The 13,069-nt window shown below is 34.0% G+C and overlaps 1 pseudogene; it reads right to left on the reverse strand.

The window, feature by feature from the left end:
* Nucleotides 1-1,691: 1,691 nt before the first annotated feature.
* Nucleotides 1,692-2,476, reverse strand: LOC123858291 (chromobox protein homolog 3-like; annotated as a pseudogene).
* Nucleotides 2,477-13,069: the final 10,593 nt, after the last annotated feature.

Here is a 13,069-nt window from a genome sequence, read left to right on the forward strand (position 1 = left end):
TGAAGACAGAGTGATACAGATGATATAAAGGTCCTGAGTGTATGTTCTGTAACAAGTGCATTAATAACTAAATAAGACAATATCAAGTATTTATAAACATTTCGTAGAGAATTAGAATAAGTTAAATTAGGATGATTATAGGTACTACTTATTGAGAGGGAGACAGATGGGGAATAATAATCTTGAGGGCTGAGGAAGAGCATCAGTAATTCTCCATGGGTTAGTAATTTTTGTTTTAATTTTTGTTTTTTTAAAGGAATAAAACTTATTGACCACCAGTATTTACAATAAAGAAAACAATATGCAGTTGGATAACTTTCTGTACTACAAAGTTAATGTTTTTCCTGGTTTCGGCTGAACCAGTAACTCAAATACTGACAAGATTGAGCCTACATGTAAGGAATGAGTTGAGGTAAAGAAAAAACATACAAAAGATTACAGGAGTTTGTTCACCCATTTATTCCAGCAGGTCCAAAATTGTGAACATCTCTAACCATCTGATTATGATTAGGTTCACCTGTATGAAGTCTTAGATATCCCATGATCATGACCTTTTAGTCAATATAGCACCGGGATTTCAACTTCTTGTAAAGGAATGGTTCACTAGAAGGAACCTTTAAATGTCCACTTAACTAAGTTTTGCTTACCTAATTAAAACACACCAGGACTTGTCTAGTTTTCTCATTTAGGTGGGGAGGTTGTTGGTAGTGATAAAATTTTCCTTTCAGGGATCTTGCAAATAAACTTGCATTTAAATGACTGAAGATATGGGGGCACCTGGGTGGTTCAGTCGGTTAAGCATCTGACTCAGTTTCAGCTCAGGTCATGATCTCAGGGTCATGGCACTGAGCCCCAGATAGGGCTCGGCGCTCAGCACAGAGTTGGCTTGTGAATCTCTCCCTCTTCCTCTGCCCCTCTCTCTGCTTGCACTCTCATTCTCTCTCTAAAATAAAATAAAATCTTTAAAAAAAATAAATGACTATAGATATGGATATGGATTCTGATATGGTTGCTTTTAAACTGTCCAATTTAAATTGTCCAATTAACTACAAAATTTGAAAAGTTAAGGCTTCAGGAAAAATTTCAATTTAACTTTATGTGATTTATTTCTTAGATTGCTGAAAATGATGGCATCCCAGAATCACGGATTTATCCATGGTTATAAAAGGCAGTTTTTGTTTTGGTGAATGTTAAAAAAAATAAAAATAAAAAGGAAAGGAAAGGAAAGAAAAGAAAAGAAAAGAAAAGAAAACCATTGATGTATGCATTTTTATGTATACACACACACACACACACACAAAAAAATCCAAATACACAAAAAAACACAAAATAGTCCTTAGGCATATAGGAGTTAAACACAAATTCTGATTGAGTAACAACTATGAAGATTTCCCCAAACATTTAGAAAAGGTGTTCTCCAATGCAGGAGAGTAATACACCATGGTCTCAAATATTCTTTTCTGATAAAGGGAAGCAACTGAAAGTTTCTATTTGTTCAAAGTAACCAGTGTTATATATGCAAAAGACCGCAAAACTCCCCCAATACTACTTCAAAACGAACATACCAAACATGATTTTCATTAGAATATTTCTTCACACTAATAAGTAAAAAAGTAAGACCCAGGTTTACAATATATAAATATGTATATTTATATATAAATATAAATACATATGAAAAGCAATGCAAACAATTATTGAGCTTCATCTTCTGTACAAGAATGCCAAGTTAGTCTCTCTTCATAAAAGGCAATTACAATTTGAGGACACTTCATATTTGCCTCTTTTGCCAGCACCAAGTCTGCCTCTGAAAAGATCTGCTTCAGAAAAGATCTGAATCTTTTCATTTTCATGAGACACATTAATTCTCCACTGTTATCTGGGGTGCCAATTACTCATTTAGGATCAAGACCTCTAACAAAGCCTCTTGGTTTATCAGCAGCATCTTTTCTGCCTTGATTTGCTATCATCAGATTCACTATCAGATAAAGATTGTCTTTTTGCACCATATTTTTCTTTACCAGTTTTTTGAGAATTAGGAAATGCTTCGGGTCGCCTGGGTGGTACAGTAATAGGTTGAACGTTTGACTCTTGGTTTCAGCTCAGGTCCTGGTCTCAGGGTGGTGAGATTGAGCCCCTCCATGGGCTCCAAGCTCAGTATGGAGTCTGCTTGAAATTCTTTCTCGTTTTCCATCTGCCCCTCCTGTCTATGCTCTCTCTCTCTCTCAAATAAATAAATCTTAAAAAAAAAAAAAAAAGGAAAGAAATGTTTCAATTAACTCTGGACAATCTAAATTTTCTCCAGGTTCCCAAGTATTGTCATCATCTGTAAATCCCTTCCACTTCAGGAAATACTCCACCTTCCCATTCACTACATGTCAGTCTAGTACTGTTTCCACTACAAATTCTCCCTCTTCTATATTTTACTCTTTCCATTGTTTCTTTCCCATTTTTGCAATGTAGTTTTATTGGAGGCCATTTTTTATTGTAGACTTGAAGAACTATTATTCACCACTTCTGAACTGCTCCAGGTCCCAGGTCAGTGACGTCTCCAGTGCTGTGTTCCTCAAGCTCTAGCCACTTTCCACGGGTTAGTTAAAAATGTAAGTTCTCATAACCAGTGCTAGAATTTGTTTTTATTCTTCCTCAAACAAAAAATTATATCTCTTGATTCAATGTGTATTAAAAGCAAATGTACTTAGATTCTGCTTTTCTTACTCTTTTCACTTATTTAGTATTCAAATATCTTTCTTTAATATGCATCTGAATAACAGGTTGAATATTTCAATTACCAGTATCTAATAAAGTTGCATATTTCATTTTATATGGTCATACTAGACCAACATAGGTTGTTTGTTCTTCAAGAAATTCATAACCAAGTTTAATGATAAAGTAGATAAAATATAGCCTCATTTTCTTTTCATGTAAGTAGAATATGTGGAAAATTGTAATACCAAGCATGCATGGCGACAAGGTCCCTTCCTTTTCGTATTCTGGTTTCTTTAATGTCACAGCGGGTCCCATGTCCCACAAGTTATGATTTTCAGAAGTAAATACTAAAATGGGAATTTGGCATACAGAATATTTATGGCGAAGAAACAGTGTTGGGCAAAGGAAAAAGCTGAACTCTGATGCAGGCTCAACAAAGCCTTGATCAGTCATATAGAGGAGATCTGGAGTGTATATAGCTCATTGGAGAAGTCCCACATTGGGCCAAATAGCAAGGCCTTTGTGTTCCCACCTCAATTAGTCATTGGATGTGAGCTGCTCAGGTTAACATAACCTTTATATATGAGTCTCTGCAGACAAAATATATCCTGGTGGAGCTCAAAGCTAAAGGCTGTCTATTGACAGCTGGGGTAATAAGTTCTTTAAATGAAGATCTGGGCAGTGCATTTCCATGTCCATCACCATGTGTTGTTATAAGGGATATTCTAGGTGAAAAATTCTGCTTCAAGAATCAGTCAGTGTATGAGGACAGAATAGAATCTCAAGATAAGGGCAAAATCATAATTACGTAATGTCAATTTGGTCAACTGAATGGCTATACTTCCGGTTGCTCTTGCAGTAAATAATAATTTCATGGTATAGAATGCTAATGTCATAGTCAATTTTTTTCTCCTATAATTTCTTCAGAGTTTGCTTTACTCTATACTTTTATTTTGCATTTCAAATGGATATAATGTCAATTTGATTTTATTTTAGCAAACTTAATGTGCTTTAATACTTTATTTTGTTTTGCAATATTTTGCAATGGTGACATGAATGAATATTAGTTATTCTAGTTCTTGAAGAGTCAGTTTTTCTTCCATCAATGAAATGAATTTCTGAATTCCTTGGTTTTATTTTTATTCCCTTCACTTGGTTTAGTAAGTACTCCAGTTGTCTTTATTTTATAGATTTTGGATATCCTCAAACTCTTCTCCATATTAATTTAGAAAAACATATTGGATTAAGATAGTCTCAATGATTAAAAATCATATTTATAGGAATTCAGGGCGCCTGGGTGGCTCAGTTGGTTAAGCAACTGCCTTCGGCTCAGGTCATGATCCTGGAGTCCCTGGATCGAGTCCCGTATCGGGCTCCCTGCTCGGCAGGGAGTCTGCTTCTCCCTCTGACCCTCCTCCCTCTCATGCTCTCTGTCTCTCAATTTCTCTCTCTCAAATAAATAAATAAAATCTTTAAAAAAAAAAATAAATAAAAATCATATTTATAGGAATAAAATGATCCAAATCAGAAATTGTTTAAACTTCTAAACTGAGCATGCTATCACTGATTGCTTTCTCATCGAAAGGATTTAATTTAGGAACTGGATTCAACCTCACCCTCTTATCATCCACCCTCTTATCAAACCTTCAATAGAATTTTATACCCAGCTAAAATATCACTCGAAATTAAAGGCAAAGTAAAAATATTCATTCTCTTCTTCTCTCTCTCCCCCACTCTCTCATACACACACACACACACACACACACACACAACTAAAAGAATAAGTCACCAGTAGAGCAACACTTCCAAAATAGTACAAGAAGTTCTTCAGGCTGAATAAAAATGATTTCACATGGACTGAAGGAGGTATAAGAAGAATTAAGATCTATAAAAAGTTAAATGAGTAAATATAAAATACATAAATATATTGCACATTTAAAGCAATAAATCTCAAATTTTAACATGCATCAACATCATATATAAGAAATCATCTACACTGCAACATTGTTAAAGTGACAGGATATAAACACAATATTATTATCAGTAGCATGCCCATTCGAATTGTGAAATTTATATACCTAAAGCCAAATTGGTAATTCTAATTATTAGTCTATCAATAATCCCACAAGTTAAGGATCTTTAGTTCAGTTGAATCAGTTTTATGGAGAGTTGGTATATTTAATTTGTGTTCCATAATCTCTTCAGAGACAGCATAATTCAGTAAATCTACTTATGGTCCATATGTTCCTTTATATAAGATGCAAGAAATAATAGCATGAAAGCATCCAGGAAACATTATTAGTTGATATTATTATTAGTGTGGCATAAAACATCAACTTTCAATACTTAAATAGCTGCCTATTAGGAACAATATTAATATTCAGCTTTACAAGTTATTTTTCACCATACTTAATATTTATTCTCCCCGCTTACTTCCTTTGAAAATAGAATTCTAGGGGTGCCTGGGTGGCTCAGTCGTTAAGCGTCTGCCTTCAGCTCAGGTCATGATCCCAGGGTCCTGGGATCGAGCCCTACATTGGGCTCCCTGCTCAGCAGGAAGCCTGCTTTTCCCTCTCCCACTCCCCCTGCTTGTGTTCCCTCTTTCGCTGTGTCTCTCTCTGTCAAATAAATAAATAAAATCTTAAAAAAAAAAAAAAAGAAAATAGAATTCTACTTTCATTAAGACAGCACGCTTTATAATTTTCCTACCCCAGAAGTCTTTCAGTGATATTTAGGACACCAAATGTATGGAATGCATGTATATTAAGTATCATTAAACATTTTTACTTTTATAGATAGCAGTGAACACTAACATTTGAACAGATCTTTCATAATATGATTCTTTCTTACAGTAAAGTCATTCTGGTACAGACCCACACAAAATCATTACATTCATTAAAAACAAACAACAACTAAAGATAGAACTGGTAGTATTTATCAAAACTTTAATTTTTGAAGGAATTTTAAATATATTACCCAATTTAATCATCCTATTCATACTATGATGTTAGTATTATTTTTCTAATTCTGTTGATGAAATAATTGAGTGTTTAAATGTTATGTAAATTCTGTCGGAACTAGGAAGTAGGTATGAGCTTCCTATACTTCCTCAAATGAAAGAAATTATTAGTAAGTGAACTTCAGGTTCCTTGAAATTCCATGTTATATTTGTGGAATAATTTTCTAGAAATATAAAATTATATAATTACTTAGAAATACAAATAAAACAAAATGAAAGAAAATAAATGTTAGTTGTTTTTTTTTTTTTTTTTTAAGATTTTATTTATTTATTCATGAGAGAGAGAGAGAGAGAGGCAGAGGGAGAAGCAGGCTCCCCGCAGAGTGGGGAGCCCGATGCGGGACTCGATCCCAGGACCCCGGGATCATGACCTGAGCCGAAGGCAGACACTTAACCATCTGAGCCACCCAGGCGCCCGTTAGTTTTTTTGTATACAATATTAAATTGTTTTCTTTTTCTTTTTTCAAGAGCAAAGGGCTTACAGAAAATAAAACATTTTACTTGAAAACATCAAAGTGCTTTCAAGAAAATGAATGTGTAAGTTCTTATAGTGTTTTCTGTGATTAGTGGTCCTGTCGACTTTCAATAAAGCCAAGCTGCTATACAGAACAGTGAGCCACTGACTGTGAAGTCACACCATCTTTTCTCTACAGAAAGCTCATAACTCGCAATACCTTTGGGTTTGTCTGTAAGTAGAGATATCACATAAAATTTCAGTGGCAATATCTGAGATAAAAATGAAAAGAGAAATAGTTTTGAAATTAACTTTAAAAATAGTTCCTGTTATGAATATTTTATGGAAAGCAGTTCCACCAATTAGCTCCTAGGTGTGCAGAGACCTGATAGCTGGATGCTGCCTGAGGCACATATGACATTAGAAAAATAAATCAGCTCTGAGGAATTCAGAGGACAGGTTCAAACATGAACATAGATTAAGTCACACAAAAATGAAAGGACTGAAGTATGGAGTTCTTTAAAAATTTGCAATGAGATTGTAAACTCAATTCTCAGTTGCTCAGTCTGTGTAATTGCTTGGATATACGCATATGAGAAGTCTTAGAGCTAGATGTTGATCTTTTATTCTCACCCTATGGATTCTCTCCTTTCTTTGCATTTTTTACTGGTTCCTTCAAAGTAAATGTTCACTGGGGGTTAGATGAGAGATGAAAACCAGGCACATAATTATGTTTGTGACTCTTGGTATCAGAGGATTTGGCAAATGACTGTTTCCTATTTGAATCTTCTCAGTAGTTCTTACTGGCTTTTGTACCAATAACTAGAGAACTGATTTTAAGTTAATCCAAAGAAGCATAATATAATCATGCAAGTATTTCAGATGCTTTATATAATTTGCATCATGTTTTAAAAACTACAAACCTAATGATGAGTTAGTCTAGGAGATCCATTTTCTCCCCCCCCCCCAAACATTGCATTGGAAACAGAGTTAGCTGTTAAATATTAATATCTTATGTGGAATTTGTTTTGGTGTGTTCGAATTCCTATTCTCTGAAAATATGTAATTAACCCAGCTTTCCTTTCATTTACACCGTTTTATGTCAATACAAACTATCATTTAATATTCTTGGTAGTTTACACACTGCTCACTCAGTTACATCATGTTGTGCAACTCACAGGAATATCATTCATCTATGATTTAATTTGAGTAACATTCTAAAGTGCAACCACAAAATATGTCTCTTTTTGTGAATATTATTGGAAAGGGGCATTAGAATAAATGAGGGGCTATAAGGAAGATGAAATCTTTTTTTTTTTTTACCATAAATATTTTTGAGATTCACTTGTTGACTCAGCAATTATTTACAAAACTCTAACATGTACAGTTTAGCACATTAAGAGGTGGAGATACACTGAGAAAATCAGACACAGTTCCTACTCTCACAAAACCTGAAGTATAATGGAAGAAGGCATTAATTCAATAATCATATGAATACATAACTTCCTACTCTGATAACTGCTGAAGAGGAGAATCAGACAGATGTGAGATAGTATGATGTAAATTAATGCAATCTGATAAATAAAGCAAGGCTTTTATTTGATAAAATGGCACCGGAACTGAAAATCAGCCAAGTTAGTTAAGGGAGATATTCATATGAGGTTGCTTTTCACATACTTTGTACAAATGCCTTATGCAGGAGTGGGTTTGGAATAGTAAAAAAATAAAAAGATCACATGAATAAAACTTGGAAAACAAGTGAAACTAATGAGAAACAATATTCTAGAAGTAGATAGTGTAGCCAAGCAGGGGATAGGTCTGTATTAAAAATCTGGATCTTCAGTTTGTTTCTTGGATTCCATAGTCTCTCACGGTTCGTTTCCCCCTCCGATTTTCCCCTCTTCATTTTTCCCTTTCTTCTCTCTTTTTTTAATTTTTTTTTTAAGATTTTATTTATTTATTTGGCAGAAAAAGAGAGAGAACACAAGCAGGGGAGTAGCAGGTGGAGGGGGAGGGAGAAGCAGGCTCTCCAATGAGCAGGGAGCCCGATGCAGGACTCAAACCCAGGACCCTGGAATCATGACCTGAGCTGAAGGCAGACACTTAACCAACTGAGCCACCCAGGTGCCCCCCCTTCCTTCTCCTAATGTCCTCCATTCAATTCCTTATGTTCAACAAATAAGTGAAACCATATGATAATTGACTTTCTCTACTTGACTTATTTCACTTAGCATCATCTCCTCCAGTCCCATCCATGTTGATGTAAAAGTTGGGTATTCATCCTTTCTGATGGCTGAGTAATATTCCATTGTATATATGGACCACATCTTCTGTATCCAGTCGTCTGTTGAAGGGCATTTTGGCTCTTTCCACAGTTTGGCTATTGTGGACATTGCTGCTATGAACTGCATGGAGCACTGGGCGCTATAAGAAAACAATGAATCATGGAACACTCCATCAAAAACTAATGATGTACTGTATTGTGACTAACATAATAAAATTAAATTAAAAAAAAAATCTTGATCTTTACCTGAAGAGCAATGGGAACCAATTAAATGTTTTAAGCAGAAGTTTGAACAAAGTTTAGAAAAACCAGTCTTTCTGGACCCTTCACCAAATTCTTCCTAAGCTTTCTTTATTATATGACAATCTTCTATTTCCTTATGTGACAATTTGTTGCATGTATTTTTACTCATTATGAGTAAGATAAAATCTGCTAAGGTTATTCCTTATTCTTAATACCAATTAAATTCCTTATTCTTTAATGCCCATTAAACTTACATGTTCTTCAAAATGGTAGTGACAACTAGCTATGAAACATAGGGCACATTTTTTAGTTCTTTTAAATGTTTTAATCCATTTGGACACCCTCCCATTGGTCCAGTCTATATATCTAGTGCTCTTCTCCTAAACATCTCTACTCTTTTAAACAAATCTGTGTACTCCAAATTAGTTTTCCTCTCCTAAGTTAATGTACTTATTTATTGAAATCCTATTATTTCTGGCAGCTGCTGGCTCAATAACCATTGTTTTAACAGTGACCTTCAATCAGGTCAATATTCTAAATGGGTGACTCTCAATATTGAAGGAGACTTTAAAATGACTTACAATCCCTTCCTAGCCTACATGCAATTCTAACACAGTATTACAGGGAGAAATACCTCTTAACCCTTTCTCTATTTTCATTATCACACAGGGGTAATAAGAGATAATACTGACTGGACTCTATTCTTTATGTGCATAGTGTAGATTCAGAAAAAAAATTTAAAGAATATATCCTTAAAAGAAAATAATTCACTCGGCATGAATTTTAGTTATCTGTATTTTATGAAATAGGAAATACTTTATATTACCATATAAAAAATTAACTCAAATAAAAAATTAACTCAAAATGGGTCAAAGACCTAAATACAAGACCTATAAAGACCTGAACTTTTAGAAGAAACATAGGACAAAAGCCTCATGGCACTGGATTTGATGATGATTTATTGGATAGGATACTAAATGCACTTCACTATGAACAAAAATGAGCTTCATGAAAATTTAAAAAATTTGTGCATCAAAAGACACTATCCATAGAGTAAAAAGGTAATCCACAGAATGGGAGAAAATACTTTCAAATCTTATATTTCATAAAGGATTAATATCCAGAATATAAGGAACTCATAAAACTCAAAAACAACAACAACCCAATTAAAACATGATCAAAAGACTTGAAAAGACATATTTCCAAAGAAGGTATACAAATGGTCAATGAGCACATGAAAAGATTTTCAACAACACTAATAATTAGGGAAATGAAAATCAAAACTAAAGTAACATACCACCTCACATCCATTAGTATTATTCCTATCAAGAAAATAGAGAAGAAGTATTGGCAAAGAGGTGGATAAATTGAAACCCTTGTGCACTGCTGGTGGGAATGTGAAATGGTATAGCCATTGTGGAAAAATAATACGGCAATTTATCAAAAAATTCAAAACATAATTACCATATGATATAGCAATTCCACTTTGGTATATATACCCAAAAGAATTAAAAGGCAGGTATTGAGATATTTATTCTCCCATGTTCACAGCAGCATTATTCACAATAGCTACAGCATGGAAGCAACTCAAGTGTCCACAGATGAATGAATGCATAAGCAAGATGGGACATATATGTATACATTCCTCAGGGAAGGATCTAGATCAGTGATTCTCTAAGTGTGGCCCCTGGACCAGCAGTAGAAGTACCACCTGGAAACTCGTTATAAATTCAAATTTCTGAACCCCACTCCAAAGGGTACTGAGTTAGAAGCTCTGAGGATGTAGACCAGAAATCAGTGTTTTAACCAACCCCCTATGTCATTACTTTGCATGCTAAAGTTTAAGGATCACTGGTATGGGTAAACCTATGTTTCCCTTTAGCAAACTTTATTTTTATTCTTTTAGCCTTGGGTTTTATTGAAAGCATTATTTTTTTTTTCTTGGTGGGTGTCAGGGGATAAGTTAAATTCTGTGAAATTAAATAATTTATGGTATACAGCATTTCCTAATAGTATAAATTATACTCTATTGAAATTTACATACATATTTTACTTTCTGAAAATCAACTGGACTATTAACCAAAAATACTTCATCTATTTCTCTAGAACAAACTGTAAATATAAATCATGTGATGAACATTTTCTCCTATAAGTCTCTAACTTTGGAAGACATCAATGAATTTACAAAATCATTCTAAACTTAATTCACTCTTTTGAACTCTTTCTAGTGCAAAAATAATACGATCACTGCAAACTGATAAAAAATACATTATTAACATAAAAACATCTTCTTTGGTTAAATTTTTGTCATAATTCAATTTTCAGTTTTCTTCTATACGTTATTCTACACTATTTGTAGTTAAATTGTTCTTACTATTTTATCTCTGCATATGGATTTTATAAGGATAATTTCCATGGCAACGAGTACAGGTTTTCAGCAAACAATAGCTTTGAAGATGCAATTGCTTTGAGTTTGTGTTTTGCGTTATTCCATTAACCCTAAGAGACTTTCTTATTTAGTTTTTCTTGGAAGGACTTAATTTGAAGAACAAAAGTAAAGATCAGATGTAAACTAAAATAGATTCATCTTTCTCTCTGAGATAAGCCTATTGAGGCATGCTTACATCCTGCGTTACAAAATGAATAATTTAAAACTAAATCAAACCAATTATTTCCAGATATGGTTGATATTTAAAGAATATTCTCTTCCCACTGGCAAATATGTATTTATTCACATTTTCCTTCACAATTACTTATGCCATTAATAAAGCCCTTTTGTTTACTATCAAACAAGAAAATCAGACTATATTTACACTATAGTTGCTTTTGATAAAGATGTTCTATTTTTAAAATGTTTCCATTTTTATTCTTATCATATACAAATGTAATCTAATATTGTTATAGGTAATAATTTTTGTTTTTATTCTTTCAACATATGCATGTTAAGTTTTCAATATGTGGCAGTTACTAAGAAAAACATTGAAAACAGAATAGTAAACAAGCAGACACCAGTTCTGATGTCATGAAGTTTAAAATCTAGAAGGAGGCATTTTATTATGCAGTATTACAATGTAATTTCACATCAGTGTACATCAGTGTGATTTTTGTCTTTTAATGTGAGTGCAGATAACTAAAGGAAATGGTAAGATTTGATAGCATTACAAACACTGAAGTAGTGTATATCCATAAATTTGTTCACGTTTTTTTTAAGTATTTTTATTTATTTATTTTTGAAAGAGAGGGCACGCACACGCTCACATGCACAAGTGGGGGTTGGGGGCAGAGAGAGGAGAGAAGCAGGCTCCCCTATGAGCAGGGAGCTGAATGCGGGACTTGATCCCAGAACCCTGGGATCATGACCTGAGCTGAAGGCAGACACTTAACCGACTGAGCCACTCAGGTGCCCTAAATCCGTTCAAGTTTAGACAGTGTTTCACAGACTTCATAAGGGAATTATGCATCATATATGACCAGCATATAAAATGTTGCCTTAGTTGAGAAAACCACTTTGAACAACATAAAAGTAGTAACTCTTTCAAATATTCCTACATTTCTGTGCCTTTTATTCTGCATATTCTTGATAACATGTTGCAGGTCTAGACTACAGCCTTTAGATCTTCTTCTCTGTATTTTCTAGACTATTTTATCAGTAGCAGTAATCTTTCCAGATACTTGGGTGATGACTGAACCTGTGGTCCATTTCCTTGATTTCTTTAGAAATCATAGCACTTATGTAGGGTGGAGTAAAATAATTTTAATTATTTTAAAATTTATTCCTGAAAAACCTCCACTTTTGTGTTCTGATTAGCAAATCAATGACTTTCTATTTTTTCAAATAATTTTTATTTATTTATTTGACAAAGAGAGAGAGAACACAAGCAGGGGCAGCAGCAGGCAGAGGGGGAGGGAGAAGCAGGTTCCCCGCTGAGCAGGGAGCCAGACTCGGGGCTGATCCCAGGACCCTGGGATCATGACCTGAGCCCAAGGCAGTTGCTTAACCAACTGAGCCACCCAGGCGCCCCTCAATGACTTTTTAAAAATGATTCTTGAACTTGAAAGAACAAAGCTACTAAAACCACTAACATAAACAAGGGTACTTAACACATTGAATGCATAATTATATCCTTGGAAGCCCTTTAAAATCCTAATTTTAATAGTCAAATATACCACTGCATATGTATACAAACCCATAAAGAAAAAATCATGAAATGCTAACATAAAAACATTACATAACTTTTGTCTTATCCCTTATGGTTTAGAAATTAATTACACAGAGTAGACATGAATTCATTTTGTTGAACTGTTTTGGAATCTAAACAGTGTGAGATTAAACTATGACAATTACTTTAATCATACGATTTTT

The sequence above is a fragment of the Mirounga angustirostris genome, unplaced genomic scaffold, assembly GCF_029215605.1.
Source record: "Mirounga angustirostris isolate CCGP_5_RB_7025 unplaced genomic scaffold, mMirAng1.0.hap1 SCAF_4, whole genome shotgun sequence".
Lineage (NCBI taxonomy): Eukaryota > Metazoa > Chordata > Mammalia > Carnivora > Phocidae > Mirounga > Mirounga angustirostris.